The sequence below is a fragment of the Conger conger genome, chromosome 15 (assembly GCF_963514075.1).
Source record: "Conger conger chromosome 15, fConCon1.1, whole genome shotgun sequence".
Lineage (NCBI taxonomy): Eukaryota > Metazoa > Chordata > Actinopteri > Anguilliformes > Congridae > Conger > Conger conger.
The window spans coordinates 19,233,218-19,251,913 of record NC_083774.1 but is presented as its reverse complement, the minus strand read 5'-3'; the positions used below and the strand labels follow the sequence as shown (position 1 = coordinate 19,251,913).

The 18,696-nt window shown below is 40.0% G+C and overlaps 1 long non-coding RNA gene across 1 annotated transcript; it reads left to right on the top strand.

The window, feature by feature from the left end:
• Nucleotides 1-9,641: 9,641 nt before the first annotated feature.
• LOC133111297 (uncharacterized) lies at nucleotides 9,642-16,642 on the top strand. Its single transcript, XR_009704977.1, has 3 exons — nucleotides 9,642-9,754; nucleotides 16,294-16,475; nucleotides 16,568-16,642. It is a non-coding gene; the product is annotated as an uncharacterized LOC133111297 (long non-coding RNA).
• Nucleotides 16,643-18,696: the final 2,054 nt, after the last annotated feature.

Sequence of the window (18,696 nt, the reverse complement as noted above, 5' to 3'; positions counted from 1 at the left end):
ATAAATAATAAATAAATAAGCTAATTATAATAAAAGTTTCTAAAATGTACAAACATGTAATATTTTACTAGGTACTCTAGGTACTCATAATAAGTACTAAATTAAAAATATATGATAAGATTAAGGAAACCTTCTGCTTATGCCAGTCTTAGATATTGTTGAAAATGGTTTCATGTGCTCCATACCATTCTTATTCCCACAATAGAGCCCATGAGAGGCATAGCCTAACTAAGTATTCTTTAACAAATGAAGTCAGTTTGGGTTGTTTTCATGAATTTGTTTAAGACATCCTACTCCAATGACAGGTCATATGGACAAATTAACTGGTAGAGGACCAGGAAAATGTTATGTTTTTCATATGCCATTCATATACATATGAGAACTTGTATGCTCAAGTTACTATGTCCTACATAGTTCAGGGAGAGAAAAAATTTACATTAATTTTTGAAAATGGTTATGGATAGACATTAATAGGTAACAAGTGCACTTACAATACAAAAAAAGTCTTCTTCACTTAATATAGTGCAGTGGATGACTCCATGTCTGAAGTGGTGGCACAAATCATCAGTGACGTTAACGTTTATATAACGACTAGCATTGGTTGGTGGGGGAGGGAAGTTCTCTAAGAGCTCACTGATCAGAAGACAGCACTTGTCGGGAAAAATTACACAGCTGTGCCAGAGACATTTTCCGGCTGGATGATGGTGAAAAGAGCACCTTGTACTGTCAAACGGTGCTGTGGATGGAGGGAGCTGGCAAGGACCTCCCACACCTCCCCTAAAAGCTTTTTGAAATAGATTTCCCTTGTCGGCGCGTTGCAGGTCTTTGATACGTTAACCTCATCTGGCCCACTACCAGGAACAACAAGGCAGGGAGGATTATTTCTGGAATGTTGTGAGAATGGCCTTGGTATGTGGGGTGTGTATGTTGTACATGTATGTGTGTAAGCCTATGCATAGAGGCACCGCCTAATATCTGAGGACTTAAGACTCTGCTTAGAGTCTGCTTCTCTGGCTTACATCAGTCTTATCCTGTCCGAACAGATGCATTCTGAATGTAAGTTAAGTAATTCATAATTCATTAATTCATTAATATTGCACGCTACTTTGTAAGTGATGTACACAAGGCTCATCCTGTTAAGGCACCGTTCTAGTGCTTAGGTGGGCTCCACAAAGCAATAATGAAAGCACACTGTGCCAGTACCATCTGTGGCCAGTAGCCACAGACCACACCGTGGATTCAGATGGAAAACATCTGATGCCCATTCCCACCCTGAGAGTGTACAACACTGAGTATGTTAGGATTGTGAAATTTGATTCGGAAGTAGATAATATATTATCACTACTACTGATAATGATAACTAAGGCTGGGTATATCACATAAATGATGGGGGGGGGCATGGATTCTGGGATTTTGCCTGTTTTGGCAGTTCTATAACTTTCCACATTTTTCAGTTTAATTTCCCTGTTGTTAGTTTTGGATAATAACTGTCAACCTTAAAATAGCATGCAACATTTGTATATGTACATGCATTTTAACAATATTGCCAAATGCTGGGAGAACCAAAGTGTGACAAGGTACACACTCACTGAGCACTTTATTAGGTAGACCTCTACACCAGCTTGCTAATGCAAATATTTAATCAGCCAATCATGTTGTTGCAGCTAAATGCACAAAAGCTTGCAGATGTGGTTAAGAGGTTCAGCTGTTTTTCAGACCAGATGTCAGAATGGGGAAGACATGTGAGAAGTAGAGAAGGTTGTCAGTGGAGAAGGGTCAGACTGGTCAAAGCAGAAGACCAATACGTAATAAGTCTTATTAATAAGTAATAAGTCTAATAAATAACTAATAAAGTACTCACTGAGTGTAGATTCTGGAATGCACTGGGATTAAGATTCCAATCATTATCAGTTGTTGCAATCAGATGCTTGATGGCTCCTGTCAACAGTGTTGATACCCTGCACCCCTGCTCACATTGACAAGAGGTGCGGCATGAAAGGCCCTACCTAGCAACGTACAAGATGTTGTAACAAAACAAACTTTATAGAAATAAAAAAGACAAATGATAACCGTGTTTTATTTTTGTACAGTTTGAGCATGCTCCATTTCTAACAATGTTATGCTAAGTTTAAAATAAAACAGCATGCTTTCTTTCTGAATTAAGAGACTAAATTTACCAGCTAAACTGGTAAACTCACAGGCTATAGGTTCTTATTTGCTATGTGCTAGTTCTTCTGAAATGTTAAGCACTTATTAGTGTTGCTATGGTTGCACATGTATTTTAAACTTGTGTAAAAGCGTGTCCAGTGCAGGACAAAATGTGTATATATTCCAGCTGTGGTGGCTATTGTCATTTGAATTAAATGCGAGATGTAACGTTGCAATAATCTTCACTATTGCCGAGATAGAATGGGAACGTTGTGTGGGAGGGACCATTACATCTTTTATTTCTCCCAGAAGCGTAATTGTTTGCATGGCTGGGTGTTTGTCACAGAAGTCGCAAGGGATTTTCTCTTTTTTGGCAGTCCCTTTAAATCCCATATGCAAAACACTTTCATAAAACACTTTCCATATGCAAAATCACTTTTCAACAAGGGCCCTATAATTGCGCAATACGACGGTGAGGAGTGCGTTATTGTATTCCAAAGTAGTATCTGAAGCTCTATGTAGCCATGGCATCAGACTTAAAACTAGCATTTGTGCAGTTATCCATTCACACAGTATTGTGGCAGGGGACACAGTTGTAAATACCTATTGATTGAAGGTACAAAAGCACAATTTGCTGCTTCTCAAAATAGTGTTCAAATCACTATACAATTGTGATTATGTGAGTGAGACATAACACACTTGAAGAGCAATGAAATTGGATTGCAATATCATTTTGTTGTTTGTCAGCTCACATTGGTGTACAAGCATTCCCCCAAAATTCTACACAATATTACAATATTACTTGCCAATGGTCTTTTTTCCCTCCAAATTTTCCTGTTGCAACTGCTACTGTTACTAACTACTGCCCATATATAATATAATTACAATATGTTGAATATTGTATGACATCAAGAAGACAGATGTAGGGCAGATTTGCCTTAAGACTTTGGGAAATTGACATGAATTCAAATTATTTTACTGAATGCATTAAGTAGCTGCTACAGTCCTTGTCAGCTCTTATTTGCTGTATGGCTTCATGCATATGCCTATTCCATGCTACATTTTGAATCAGGGCACCAGCAGTACATTTAACAAAGGACATTGAATAATATTCCCTAAATGTTATCTTAATTGCATATATTACCATCAATTTACATGTGGGGCATCCATGCAGCGTTTCAGCAAGCAAAAGGGAATCACATTTAACTCTGAATCATCACAAAACAGGACAGTAAAATGGAGTTAGGCTTTCTTTTTGAGGAAATTAATAGCTTCTAATTAAGGATACCTTGAGGGAAGCTATTTTTAACATCTCTTCTTAGTGACTGGGTATTTCAAATTGGTCCAATGATAAGCCTTTTCCTTTCAATTAAATAAAATGGCACATTAAAGAATCCTCTTAAACGTAGATTAATCTGATTAGTATTCCTGCATTTTCTATTGAATTGATGGGAAGGAAAAAGCAGATTCATTTGCACGATTTAAAAGCAGAATGCCTGGAACATTGATCCCTACAAATTTGGAGAACTGATTCATGAGACCGCTGATGATATGCAGTACTCATTAGAGAAAGGGGATTGCAATACAATATGATCGATTCCTACGAAACCTGCAAGTAAATATTTGACTTAAATTTACAGTCAATTATAGAAAGGTACATACACATTACGTTACCTTTATAATTGAACTACGAGTATCAAGTTTGACCCTTATATTCACCCAGTCCTCCGAGGAGACTAACACATGGACTCTCCTTGTACTGTCACATGTACTTTCCTTCACTGTGTTCATCCAGGAGCAGGGAGGTCTGTGCTCGCCCTCACTGTGTTCTCACTCACTGTGTTCTCCTTCACTGTGTCTCCTTCACTGTGTTCTCACTCACTGTGTTCTCCTTCACTGTGTTCTCCCTCACCGTGTTCTCCTTCACTGTGTTCTCTTTCACTGTTCTCTCCCTCACTGTGTTCTCCCTCACTGTGTTCTCCTTCACTGTGTCTCCTTCACTGTGTTCTCCTTCACTGTGTTCTCACTCACTGTTCTCTCCCTCACTGTGTTCTCCTTCACTGTGTCTCCTTCACTGTGTTCTCACTCACTGTGTTCTCCTTCACTGTGTTCTCACTCACTGTGTCCTCCTTCACTGTGTTCTCCTTCACTGTTCTCTCCCTCACTGTGTTCTCCTTCACTGTGTTCTCACTCACTGTGTTCTCCTTCACCGTGTTCTCCTTCACTGTTCTCTCCCTCACTGTGTTCTCCCTCACTGTGTTCTCCCTCACTGTGTCTCCTTCACTGTGTCTCCTTCACTGTGTTCTCCCTCACTGTGTTCTCACTCACTGTGTTCTCGCTCACTGTTCTCTCCCTCACTGTGTTCTCCCTCACTGTGTTCTCGCTCACTGTGTTCTCGCTCACTGTTCTCTCCCTCACTGTGTTCTCCCTCACTGTGTTCTCCTTCACTGTGTTCTCCCTCACTGTGTTCTCACTCACTGTGTTCTCCCTCACTGTGCTCTCCCTCACTGTGCTCTCCCTCACTGTGTTCTCACTCACTGTGTTCTCACTCTCTGTTCTCTCCCTCACTGTGTTCTCCTTCACTGTGTTCTCACTCACTGTGTTCTCCTTCACCGTGTTCTCCTTCACTGTTCTCTCCCTCACTGTGTTCTCCCTCACTGTGTTCTCCCTCACTGTGTCTCCTTCACTGTGTCTCCTTCACTGTGTTCTCCCTCACTGTGTTCTCACTCACTGTGTTCTCGCTCACTGTTCTCTCCCTCACTGTGTTCTCCCTCACTGTGTTCTCGCTCACTGTGTTCTCGCTCACTGTTCTCTCCCTCACTGTGTTCTCCCTCACTGTGTTCTCCTTCACTGTGTTCTCCCTCACTGTGTTCTCACTCACTGTGTTCTCCCTCACTGTGCTCTCCCTCACTGTGCTCTCCCTCACTGTGTTCTCACTCGCTGTGTTCTCCCTCACTGTGCTCTCCCTCACTGTTCTCTCCCTCACTGTGCTCTCCCTCACTGTGCTCTCCCTCACTGTGCTCTCCCTCACTGTTCTCTCCCAGGATCAGGGGGCCTGTGGTCTGTAGCGGCTCAGCGAGTAGAATCAGAGTGGATACAGCTTTAATTTCATCAGAGGGGACAAGGCCCTCTCCAGAATCCGCATGCAAACTCACGCATTGTAGTTGTGCTTTGTGTCTGCCATTTGCAGTGACTATGCAGTTTATGCGAGAAGTCATTTTAAAATGCTATACACTACATTATCGAATATTCCATTACATATATAAGCATTCATATACTGCTAAGGTTTCATATAGTATCGATAGGAAAATATTTTATACAGTTGTACATTACCTGAACAACATTTCAAGGCTTCGTTTTATTACTTTGTTTTATCACCGAATGATAAATAACAACAATATGAAGTGGATGTACCGGACTGTATGATGGCTTTGACACAGCCAAGATTTCTGCCTCACCAGCCAAAAAAAGATCAGTCGAATGGGTTTTCCCTGTCGATAAATACTGTCGAAGCTCCTCTCCACAGAATAACTGTGTTAATGACGCCTTCAATGTGTCAGTACAATCTGTTTGCGCGCGTGTGTGTGTGTGTGTGTGTCTGCTTCTCGTCTTCCTGCTTGTCTCACCCCGTTTCAGGGATATGGCGGTTTCCTGAGGTTATGCCGGTGGTCTTTTCAGGGCGAGCTCCGGGGATGTTGTCTGTTTCCCACAGCCATGCCTGCGGTCGCTTCAGGGCGAGTAGCAGGGACACGATCGGACGCCCTCTCAGCGTGCCTCTTTCTAATTTGTCTGCTCCAGCATGCAGCTGGCCCTGCCATCTTGCGCGCGGGGACCCGGGCGGGGTCTCACGCAGGCCCCCGGTGTCGTCCCATATGCTCCGCCTGAGAGGAGCGGCCATTCCGACACCCGGTCTGCGGTCCGGCCCTGCCGAGCGAGACAAAATGCGGAGCGGGCCGCCTGCGGGCGATGTGACACCCCCTCCTCGCCCGCCCCGTCTCTCTCAGCAGATGTTGCCTTCTGCACTCCCACACACCTGAATGCATTCACCGCGCCGTGCTCAGAAGCCACGTCCTCCCACTGACTCCGGAAAAAAATGCCACGGAAAATTCATGCCGCATTTCAAGTGGAGCCACGAAAGCTCTTTTGCATTTACAAACATTTTTTGGGCACTTTAATGCATCTTAAATTGAAAAGCCTCATTTCGGCTGGAGCACAGTCGTTCGCCCTTTTGAATCCTGTGATTTAATTTCCTTTTCCGTTTCAATTTGCTCTTCGAAAGGGGACTCCTGAGAGAAATTTAATAGAGAAATATATACAGTGGGTTCTATAACGTTTGGGACAAATACATATGTTATGTAAATGAATGTAGTCATGTTTAGCAATTTGACTGCAGGAAATCTGGGACCAATAGACATTACCAGGCATAGCTATAGTTTTGTTTTTGTTTGTTTTTGGGTTTTTTTGGGGGGGGTGGTCCGTCCTGCTTGAATTTCTCTAAATTAAATATTTTCTGCAAAGAAGATTAGGATAAAACTCCTCCACAGTGATGTGAAAGACTGATATTATTCTTCTTATAATAGGAAGAACAATAATATTAAAGCTTAGGAAGCTTTTGTGTGCAAATATTGCCAGTTATTACGTTTACAGGGGCAATTACTTTCTCACAGGGGTTATGTGGGTGTTTGATAACATCTTTCATTAAATAAATGAAATAGAAATATAAGAAATGTGCTTTATCTAATATTACATTTTGTCAAAAGATCTGAAACAATTGCGTGTGCAGGCAATAAGGAAATCAGGAAGGGGTCAAATACGTTCACGGCATTATACCGCATACAGTACACATAGCTCCTGCGGGTGTGTGTGTGTGTGTGTGTGTGTGTGTGTGTGTGTGTGCACCACATATAGATGGATGTGTGTCCAACTTTCAGGGTCAGTCACACTTTAAAAGCATACTTTTCATTTCATCTTTCCAATCTAATGGATATTTGTGAGAAGGTAATTTGGCAGGATTTCTATTGCTTTCTTCATATTTCCATATTTTCAATTTTCACTTCAACTCCTCAGAAACTTCCAAACCTGCAAGCACAATGCATTCCCCATCCATACAATATGTGATACATCACTCATTCCAATATATCACCTTTGAGTTAGTCGCGGAAAGGTGAAATGGCTTACCCAAGCCGAATGTGCAGAATGATGATAGCTGGAAAAGCAGCAGGTTGTTTGGATAATACAGGGTCAACAATGGTCCCTGAAAAAGGCACTTTTCAGACCAGTCATTTTGAGGACCTGTATTGAGAGATTCAGGGTCCATTTTATTATGGGCATCCTCGCTTGCTGTGCGCACCACTACTTACTAGTTCTCTAGTTTCGTACAATGGAATTTGAAAAGGATGTCAGAGGAAGGTAATTGAACCCTTCTTATGATCTTTAAAAATGGAAAATGGAGCAACCAATTCTTATTAAAACACAAAAAATAAAAAATCAGGCAAAAAAGTTACGGGAAATCAGTGTTAAAATGTGTTGCTCTTGGTATTGAACAGCCTGTGTTTGACAAGCTGTGCTAATCGGTGCTCATTTTCTGAGCACTGCTGAGAAAGTATCCCAGGTTCCTGCTTTAACAGTTAGCAATGTGTTTATGGCAAATATTTTCCCATAGATCAGGGCGAGCACAAAACAACGCTGTTTTAAAATCTTAGAGGTGTTAAACAGTCATTATGCTTTACTTTTTTTATTTTTTTTAGCTGATGTCAGATGGAACCATACTAAAATATTGGGGTTAATACTGAAAATGATAAGTTCCCTGACATATTGGATTAATGAATAAAAAAACATTGTGCTAATATTTGAATCGTACTTACATTTCAAGCATTCTTAAAAATGCATTTGGGAGCATTTTGATGATAATGATCTCTAATAATGAGTATAAGTATAACTGGTATAAGTATAATTTATCAGTGCACATTAATCAAGATTTTCAGTTGCCACATCAATGAAAATGCGCCAGAGTTAGCTAATGAGCATCTGTAGTCCCTAACCTGCATGTCTTTGGACTGTGGGAGGAAACTCATGCAGACACAAAGAGAACATGCAAACTCTGCACAGAAAGGCCCAGACGGGGCCTGAACCCAGGGCCTTCTTGTTGTGTTTTTTTTTCCATAAGACAGAAATGCAAGTATTCATTGCCGAATCAAGAAAAAGTTGAAAACTTAAGTCCAGAGATAATCATTTTAAAGTTGCGTTCAAATGGTATATCTCTTTTTGGATGTGTTTAATTTTGAATAGCCTAAAAATGTTTTCTAATCCTTGATTGAATTAATTTATAATTCAGAAAATGTGTGACTTTTAATAGCATTCAATGATCTTCAATGTATTATTTATTTATTTAAACAAATTTTCTCCAAGTTTGGAAAGCCTATTTGTATTATTGATTGTTTTATACCTTTGACTGAGCAGGCATGCTCTTTCACAGCAATGCCCTGTTCACTTACCACATAGACACTGAACATGGAAATGTTCTTCATTATTTTAAGAATATTTTACAGCGTAAAATCACATGACAAATCCAGTGGCTTTGTCCATAAGTGAAGCATGACAGGCTGTCCTTATCACCCAGAGACATGTTCTCATATCTTAGTTCCTCTGACGGCTATGTTTTATTAATAATATGGCAGAACCAGCAGAACTGCGTGTGAATGCGTTTAAATTGGAAACTGCAGTGAAAGCAGCAGATATAAACAGCATGGTATCTACCTTCGCCTAATTCTGATCTCTTGCAAAATAAACACTCCCAACACGACGACAGCAGAAAATAGTGTCAACGGTGCTCTTTAGAAAAGCTTCACTAAATTAGAAAAATATCAACAAGGCACGATTATTTCATTTTGGGGCTTTCAAAAAATACTTCAATACATCACATCTTTTAAAAAATATATATCCGTTGTTTAAAAAAAAAAAACTTTTCAAATGCGTATTTACAATTATAAGCAATTTTCAGTTAGCAATTCTTTTTTTGTTTTTTTTGCTGCTGTTCTTTTAAGTCTTCGGTGACTGGAGGTTTGTACTTTGGGACTTGTTTTCCTTGAAATTACAGGGTACTGATACATTTTGCAGAATGATTCCCTCTTAAAATATATTATAAAACGGGCAGGACAAATCTCAGATCTGATTGATACCACTGCTGTGAGTTCTAATGCTTGTTTACAGTTCTATTTCAAGTATCACTCCGCGGTGAAGCGGCCATTCGAGTCAAAATGGAAAAACCTTTAGATGCTAGCCCATTAATGTCAATCACTTGCTGTTATGCTCCATGATGTTGTCTTGTGTTCCCTCTGTTTTCCCCTCCATTTTTGCTCTGCAGGTGGCCAATCACAATTCCATTCGCTGTCCCACCTGTCAATTGACATTATCCTGGTCCCGCCTCTACCAATCACATATTTCCCCCCCAAGATAAAAGCTGTTTGTTTGCTGCCTCTCTCTAACTGAGCTCTCACCTTGTCACACTGTTACAATTTGTGTATGTGTGTGGTAAACCACCAAACTAGTTATTCCCCTACTTGTGCATATGTGTGTTTGTCTGTGTATAGTCCAGGCCCTGGGGCAGGTAAGACAGAGACCTCTATAAATCATTGCTGCATGTAGGTGGAATTCATGTATTAGACACTTTAGGAAAGGAACTGTGTAATTTGTTATGTAAGAGTCGTCAGGATAGGCTTTTGTTTGTTGCTGGATAAGTCAGTCAGCCTATCTTTGTTTCTAGCTTGGTTTTGTTTAGTTTATTTCATTTATTTGGCAACATCCATGTCGCTTGGCCTTGTGACCTTAATGTATTCTTTGTTCTTTAAATATATTTGTAAACAGCACTTGCACTTTGTATAATACACCGCTTTGCACTTTGCACACCCTCATCATTTACACCAAACACACTCAACACCCATCAAAATATTTTACGCACTCCCTCCTACCCCTAGACACCGGAGGGATGTAACACTTGCAACAATGTTGCCCAGGATTTGCAAGCAAGCAGGGAAGCAGATCCACACACTGCCTTGGCTTCCATGTCATTCAGAAACTATCGGATGCGGCTCTTGATTTGTGAGAGATATTTGTGTCCGTAAGCAGGCAGAAGTGTAAGAGGTTGAGGGTGAACGAAACGTGGGGACTGGAGAGAGCAGAGTAGCGCTTTTCCAAATAATAAAATGAGTAGACCTACACAATGATTCCACTAATGTTAGACAGTCTTTCAGTGCTTGCACAATGGTAAAGTACAAAGAAACATCCAAAAGGCATGAACTTTTGTTTGCTCAATCACAATAGCTTGCAAGCTAACTAGCTAGCGAGTTTGGCAGAATAACGTTAAAGTTTACTAACGTTGCATAGCTACCGCCTGGAACTATCTGACAGCGGCAGGAAATATTTTTTTGTAAATTATTCTTGGAATGAATTTGTTATTTTTCTGGATTCTGTCAATAATATCTATATTATTATGTTTGGTAACCGTTTTATAAAAGCAATAACACACTCCAGAACGTGGTGTATATATACATTTTATCACAGCTACGGGGGTTGTGATAAAATTTCTATATACCATTGCCTGTCATGAGTTATTGCTTAAATACACCATTTAACAGCTGCATAAAGCCACCCCAAGCACAAGGTACATTCAAACCCATATCTCACTGAACCATACTTCCCAGCCAGCAATGTCTTGATTAAAATTAAATCTGTGCGAAGAATTGTGCCACGACAGCACCACCACCATCTGCCACCATCTGAATGTAGTGTTTCTGAAACAGACATTTAATGAAACCAGTAGTTGTATCAAACTCCTTGCTCCCTCACTCTCTCTCAACAGCTTATTTTAACTCCATTCTCTTTAACAGGTACTTCAGACATATTTTCAGTTCGGTACATTGGTTGGTTGTGACCTTGTAAAAAATATTATCAGAATATTGTTAAAAGGTCATCCTTAGTGCCTGTCTAATAGTTATATCAAACTGTAAAACCATGCAATAAATGATAGGCTCTAACAGATCGCCCTTATGAAATGTATAATCCAATGACCGTTACACAGCATAAGTCATATCTTTATAGACGTACTGCACACATTAATGTACATAGTAATTATCTGCTACCAGACAAATGCCTTTTATTATGGCACATTTATGACGTCATGCCTAAAATTATATACTGCATTCCATTTAGAAATACTCTCAAATATTACTTTCAGAGTATACTGAACCACATGGGGCTGTTCATCCTTATTATTGGCACAATATTATTTTATAAAACCCCATTGACAGAAGTTTATGTATTTTGTAAACCAACAGTCTGGCTATCTGGTGTTGTGGTCGGCCTTGGCAATTACTGATAATATAAAACATGTGTCCAAGGATTGAATTGAAAGGTCATCAAACACATGATCACTTAAATTATGTCAAAAATGAATTGGTGTCCAGTTTTACATCACAAGGCAAGCAATGATTTTTAAAACTAGTGTATACTCAGTGAGCACTTTATTAGGTATTTATTAGATTTATTCTTTAGACTTATTGGTCTGACTGTTACTGCTACTGTAGCTGTCGACTTAGAGGTTTGACCCGTTTTATGTTGAGACGCTCTTCTGCATACTACTGTTGTAATGTGTGGTTATTTGCATTACTGTCACCTTCCTGTCAGCTTCGACCTGTATGGCCATTCTCCTCTGACTCCTCTCATTAACAAGGCATTTCTGCCCAAAGAACTGCTGCTCACTGGATTGTCTCTAGAGACTGTTGTTCGTGAAAATCCCAGATCAACAATCACCAATAAGTTGCTGCCACATGATTGGCTGATTAAATATTTGCATTAACAAGCTGGTGTACTGGTTTACCTAATAAGTGCCTACTGAGTGTATGTTGAATGTGTTTTCACATTGACATTATCACCCCTGTTTAGTTCCAGTATTAAGTAGATTTTGTTGTATAGCCAAGCTGATATATTTATGATAAATTGCGTAAAGGTACCTTGGCTCAGGTTTGCAATGAATTGCTTGAATTTCAAAGATTGTAGTGCGGTAAAAATGGGGGAAGAGAGCTTTTTTTGGATAGGGTAAATGTTTATTTGTATGAATACTTTTACCTCAATTCTGCCATTTGTGCTAAATGGGTAATACTTGGTTTATGTCTGTGGGCTGTTATCTGAGAGAAGGAAGATCCACACACTTGACTACAAAGTATATTTCATAAGCCTTGTCTGTCTATTTCATTCATTACATCCTGCATCTAATTAAGTGGCTTATGAGACACGATGTGAGTACAATTTTTATGGCGACTCTTACCCCATTTGTTTTGATCTCATAAGCAGAGCAGATTGTCCATGAGTAAGCTCACTGAAAAGAGGTTCATACAAAAATATTTTTTCAAATCAGGTGTCAATCACTGACGGACATGGATTTGTCCTGTAAGCAAGTGTCATTTTGGTGATTTAAGGCATTAGCATGGGATGAAGGGCAGAGGCTAAGTGTATTGTTGCATCTATAGTAATTTTTAAGAAATAAACCCAGTGTTCATTTTACATGACCATATGGCAAGCTGAGACATCAATGCAATTTATAGGAGTGAAATGTGAACGCCATTTAAAAATTGCTTGTTTTTAAAATTGTGTTTGCATGTGTGTGTGCGGGTAAGCATACCGTACATTGTGCCAAAAGCATTATTCATTTCGCTACTGGCTGGACGATACATATGACATGAGATTAGATTGATTCTCTGCCTCTCATAACATGGCACAACCATACCACAAAAATCAATGTAATTCCATCATAGAAACCATTCCTGAAAATATCAGTGCTATGACTGAAAACCCAGAATATGTATCTGACTGTTGAGGAAGAATGGGTGGGCCAGCATTGTAAACACTGCTGGTGATGAAAGTAGCAACGGAAGGCAAATTCTGAATTAGAGCAAAGACAATTCTGCCTTTGAAAAAATGTTTTTTTGTTTTTTTCCCCCTACAGTGTCAAGTGAGTCTTTGTATTGGTTGGGAAGCTGCATGTAAATTTGAAAATCAGTAGAATCAATAGAAAATTGATTCTTTCAGGGATTCATTCTTTCATAGTTGCCATTATCCCTGTGAACATTGAACATTATATGATATGGTAAGAGCACCTGTAAACAACTATATATAGGACATCTAAAAGTGTTCCGTATTTTCCTTGCTGTCGGTGCTATCTCACATTAAACTATGACAAAACCCCCCCTGCAGACTTTATGTATGAGTTCCCTGTAGATATGCATAAAGCCTCAAATAAGCTACTGAGATCTAATTTTATTACACGGCACGGTCTGAGAATGATTCCTCGGGCTTCATATACTGTATATACAGTATATTGGGGGGGGGGGGGGCACTATTTCTTGAAATTGGAATTATATTTTGCATTATATTTGACTCCTTAATTCCAAACAAGGCTCTTTAATTTATTGATTGACTGCACAGCATCCTAAGGGTCGAATTCAACTTTGCTTCTCATTCTCTTCCTATAAAACAGACTTTCTCCTGGGACTCTAATGTCATTGGTAGTACAGGAGGCTGCAGGGTGATGTGCTGACAGCCTGGTACGTGCACAGAACATTTAAGGTGAAAAGACTCTTTAGAAAAATGGCCCTGCTATCAAAAACAATTAAAAAAAAAAGAATAGCTGCTTTCATAACATAATAGCTGCTTTCATAACATAATAATTACATTCACATACAGTATTTATAAAAGAGTGTCAAAAATGAGGAGTAATTTAATCATTCGACTTAACCCGTGCTAAGTTTCTGACATCTGCCTAGGCCGACAGTTGAAGCAATCAACTGTGGAAGCAATCATATAGCACAAATGATCACCTAATGTTGTGTTGCTTCTTCTAGCCAACTTAATTCACAGTCATTATCACGATTTGTTGGCTTCTTTTTGGATATTGGTCTATAGACATCAATTACCTAAAATGATACCACTTGTTTTTTAAGTAAAATAAGCACACTTTATGTATTAGTATTAGACTTAAGTGGACCAGTGGAAAACATGTTCAGCAATGTGTACGGTGGCCCTGAGATGACATCTCAGAAAAACCTCCTTCAGTCTAAGGGAAAAGGAAAACGCTTATATCACCTTTTAATGGACTTTTGTGAGACTGACACCGTGCGATCCAGTTTCAGACCAGATGTCGGTCGACTAAGTGCAGTAAGTCAACAGTTAATGCACATCCTAGTGATCCCCCCAAAAATTATTGTTTGCTCGACTGGTAATTTATTTACAAGGGAGCTGGACAAGCTCATTTTGGGACGGTTGACTACTATGAGTATGAATCTAATGAAATTATGATAATACACATCAAAGTCAAACAAAGTGTTTTAGTGTCTAAGTCTAAGCCAATAAGCAACCATAATCATAAACCACAATCCTCAGGAGAAAAACAACCATTGAACAGACATTAAGTTCTGGTGGAAGGGCCGCTTCCCTGTGTTCTGTTCGAAACACGGTGAGTTTAACATTATTTAGCAGGCAGAACTCTACCCGCGTGGTAGGGGCAGTGAATGCAGGCTTCTCCAGACAGCTGGAAAGTCAAGGATCTGGGACCTGACCCCCCAACACAACTAACTTAAGCTGCACTAAACAGGGGTAGAGGGATGGGGTTTCAGGATTTTGCAATGTCATGGCCCTAACCTGAAGTGTTACTTTAAGGACTTTATGTGTAGCCCTAGTGGGGGTGTGTGTGTCAGTGTGTATTTGAACCCACCCAAAGGCCTCCCGCACTCCCTCTCCCTGGCAGTCAAGAAAGAAGATGCCCATACTCTGGAGAGGATGCAGACTGATGTCAAGTCAATCAAAAAAATGATTAAGAGTCATGAAATAGGAACACATTTATTGACAGAGACCAGATACGAGCAATAAAGAAAGTGATTACAGATGTATAGCTACTCTTATCACTTGCAGCAATACTCAATTACCTTTGGTCATTTTTCCACCAATAAAACAAGATTCAAATCCCAAATATGGTAGGAGAATCCACTTGTTTAGCTGGCTAACTTAAATCACGAGCGCTCGTATAACTGACCTCTGACCCAGGCTGAACCTTGAACTCGGCTGAAGTTAATGAGTGCGTATGTTAGTTTATGATGTTATTATCGTCCCTATCACTTCTCATTAAAACTATTACAATAACGTTGCTCCAGCGAACAGCATATGTCCCTCTTACAGCCCAGTGCTAGCTTCGGAGGAAGTCTTGTGGCAGGGAATACTCACAAGGGGAGGGGTAGATATGAATTGTGGCGTTTGTACACTCGCTAACGAAATTAGTGAGAGAAAGGATATTACAACTTGATCTCAGCCGAACTGTTCTACCCGGTCCCTTTAGAGCTCTCAATGCAGCTTCCAATGCGCGGCCTCTTAGAAAATGCATCCAGACAAATGGCTGAAGTATACCTATATCTTAAGTCTCACTTTGTTGTTAGCTAGCTAGTCAGATTGTTCTCACTTGTCTAATAGCGTAACACTATTTTCCGGTGATACTTCAGAAATGTGCAGGCTTGTAGTTCAAACAATACGAGTGTTTCAATCTTCTTCACTCATCGAAAATAACCCGACACAGGCATGTAACTACGACGACTGCCTACACTTCTTCCATCACCCTAGAAATGTTTAGCCATTCTCTTCAAAACGCCACCATACATTCCTGATTGGCTGGTGAGACTGATGAGTCAGCCACAGACTGGCTAAAGAGAGATGCTCACACATTGGCCATGCATGGACTCTTATATTCGGGAGCTTTCCCCTTTTAAAGACATACAAAAAATATTTTTAAAGTTGTCTTCACATCCATATGTCTCGCCACAATTAGCAAGAGCAAGTTAAAAGTATTAAAGCCCCTGGTGAGTCCAATGGTTTCTTGTCGTTTGACTGCACATCTGTCACCAACACCTGTCAACTGTTTTAGCTGTGGTTCTAACTGCAATCAAGGCTGTAGTCTCGTGCTACCCGTTTTGCTGCTAACAGTTCTGCTAGTTTGCTAGCTATTCCATAGTGAGTATTTATGAGATTATGTCCATGTTGGAAGTGACTCACTTTGGTATGGCTGATTATGGGGCATGGACAATGATTATGTACTGCCCTTTTTGACAGTGACTGTCCCAGATTCAAATGCATCAGCCACCAGAAGGATTTCTGAAGCTCTAAGCAACACATGGACAGCACTCCATGAATGAACCCACCACAATACTACTGTCAGAACAATGAAGTGCTGGAGGGGAAAGCAAGATTTTTCTTCTTTGCGGTCCTGGCTGGAGCAGCTAGTAAGAACAAAGGTGAGCCCTTGGCAACCTTCAGTATAACACAGTTTAATAAAGATGTAGGGTCAAAACCAATGTGAAGTACTTTATTTTTCCTTCCAACAAAGTCTGCAGATGGACACAGAAGGACAGGTGCACCATGGAACATTCGTTGGATTTCACCATGCTCTTCAATTGACTGGACTGTTTCAAATGATAAGATAAATTATACAATTCCTCTACATCCTTAATAATTTAGTAAAGTGTGCAACAACTAATGCAAACATAGCTTTTACACAGTGATATTCCTGATACATGACTAATTATTAGACTAGCTCAAAGGTTTGATAAAAAAAAAATATGCCAACTTATCCACCTCGGCCAAGCATAAAAATATGCTTATTACACAATATGTTATGGTTTTTTTTTTTTTTTATTCCAGGCGTTTCCACTCAGGTTTGCTAGTGTGCACTGACGATTTTCTGCTGTCCAGTTAGTTCTATTGGTAAGGGACAGTCTTTGCTCTGGTAGGAAAGAAATATCCCCATTGCAGTGTTGGGGACATCAAAGCAGGAAAGACCATCTTTCTCATGGGACCCTAAACTAATATGAATTTTCCACAGTACTTTATCTCAAATAGCAGGGTATTCTCTGGTGTCCTGATCCAATTCCCTATATGACTTTTTCCATCGGCCCATCTAACCAGCACCCATTTTAATTGCCTAAATACTGTAGATACTTCCCTGTCCACCTCAGCTGATGTGTCTTGCATGTTATGGCATAGAATGCCTACTGCCTCCTTAAACACAGAGACACACACACTCTTCTTGGTTGAAATAATGGGTTAGTTGTTATACCATCAAGGGATTTGACCAACAAGGGATGTTGTGGTAATATGAGCACGTTTGTCCAGATCCATATTCCCCCTTGAGCTCACATGGGAAGTTTGATGACTATATTAAATATTGAGTGTTTTAAGCTAAACTAAGATTTTGAGGTACAAAAGTAATAATTCTCATCTCATCTTTTTTTTTTTGGTTTAACAGCTATATTGTACGTAAAATGGTTTAATGTCCGTGGCAGTGATAAACTGTTTCTCTCTTGATGCTTCAAATTCATACTAGCTTCAAACCCACATGCCAAAATAGCTGGCTATGTAATGGCTGCACAGGTTGGGGGTGGTTGTGACACTTAAGTCTGATTGAAACTCATTGTTTTTGGAATGTATTTCTCAGCATGCCAAGGCAAAGGGAGAGGAAAACAGTAGACACACTAAAGCACTACATGGGTAGTCAGCTGACACACACACACGCGCGCGCGCGCGCGCAAGCACGCACACACGCACGCACGTACACACACTGTTACAGTATATTGTTTTGGAAATAGATTTTTAGAAATAAAGCTTAGATAAAGACTAAAAAATGTCATTTTGAAAAGGATGACGTAAAAAAGACATGTATATTTGTGTCTTTCTTACAATTTACTTTGCATTTGTTTTATAGAAAATAATTGTACTCTAGCCCTATACACAAGTATACACAAGGTCTGATTTAAGCACATTTTATATTCCTGTTACATCCATCTCCAGTTAGTGTAACTCACCCCAGTAGTGGGATAGGTTGGCACTCCTTGCATTTACTCACACATTCTGTGATATTGTTGTATGGGGCGTTGATTGTTGGGGCGGCCTGTAGCGTAGTGGTTAAGGTAAATGACTGGGACATAGTCGGTGGTTCTAATCCCGGTGTAGCCACAATAATATCCGCACAGCCGTTGGCCCTTGAGCAAGGCCCTTAACCCTGCATTGCTCCAGGGGAGGATTGTCTCCTGCTTAGTCTAATCAACTGTACGTCGCTCTGGATAAGAGCGTCTGCCAAAATGCCAATAATATAATGTAATGCAATATCTAAAGACAAATGTGGGTAGCTTATATCAAAGTTTGAGATCTCTAACATAAATTGAGTTATACATGTTGGAGCAAATCGTGTTACAATTGTCTCTGAGTTTTAGTTTCTGTTTAGCTCAATTTGCCTAATGCCATCCCTTCACTGCAACTGACTTTGGGGTGATTGTGCTGGAGGTTGAATAGAGAAGGATTATTGGCCTCATACAGCAAACTACTGCACTTTTAATTTCGTTGTTTTCCCATATGCAATGAGAACAAGCCCGGCAGCAAATAGGGTACAGATATGGAGCACCTCCCAGAGGCTCCACAGATGACGGTGTTTGATTGATATTTTTTTGCCCAAATATAAGC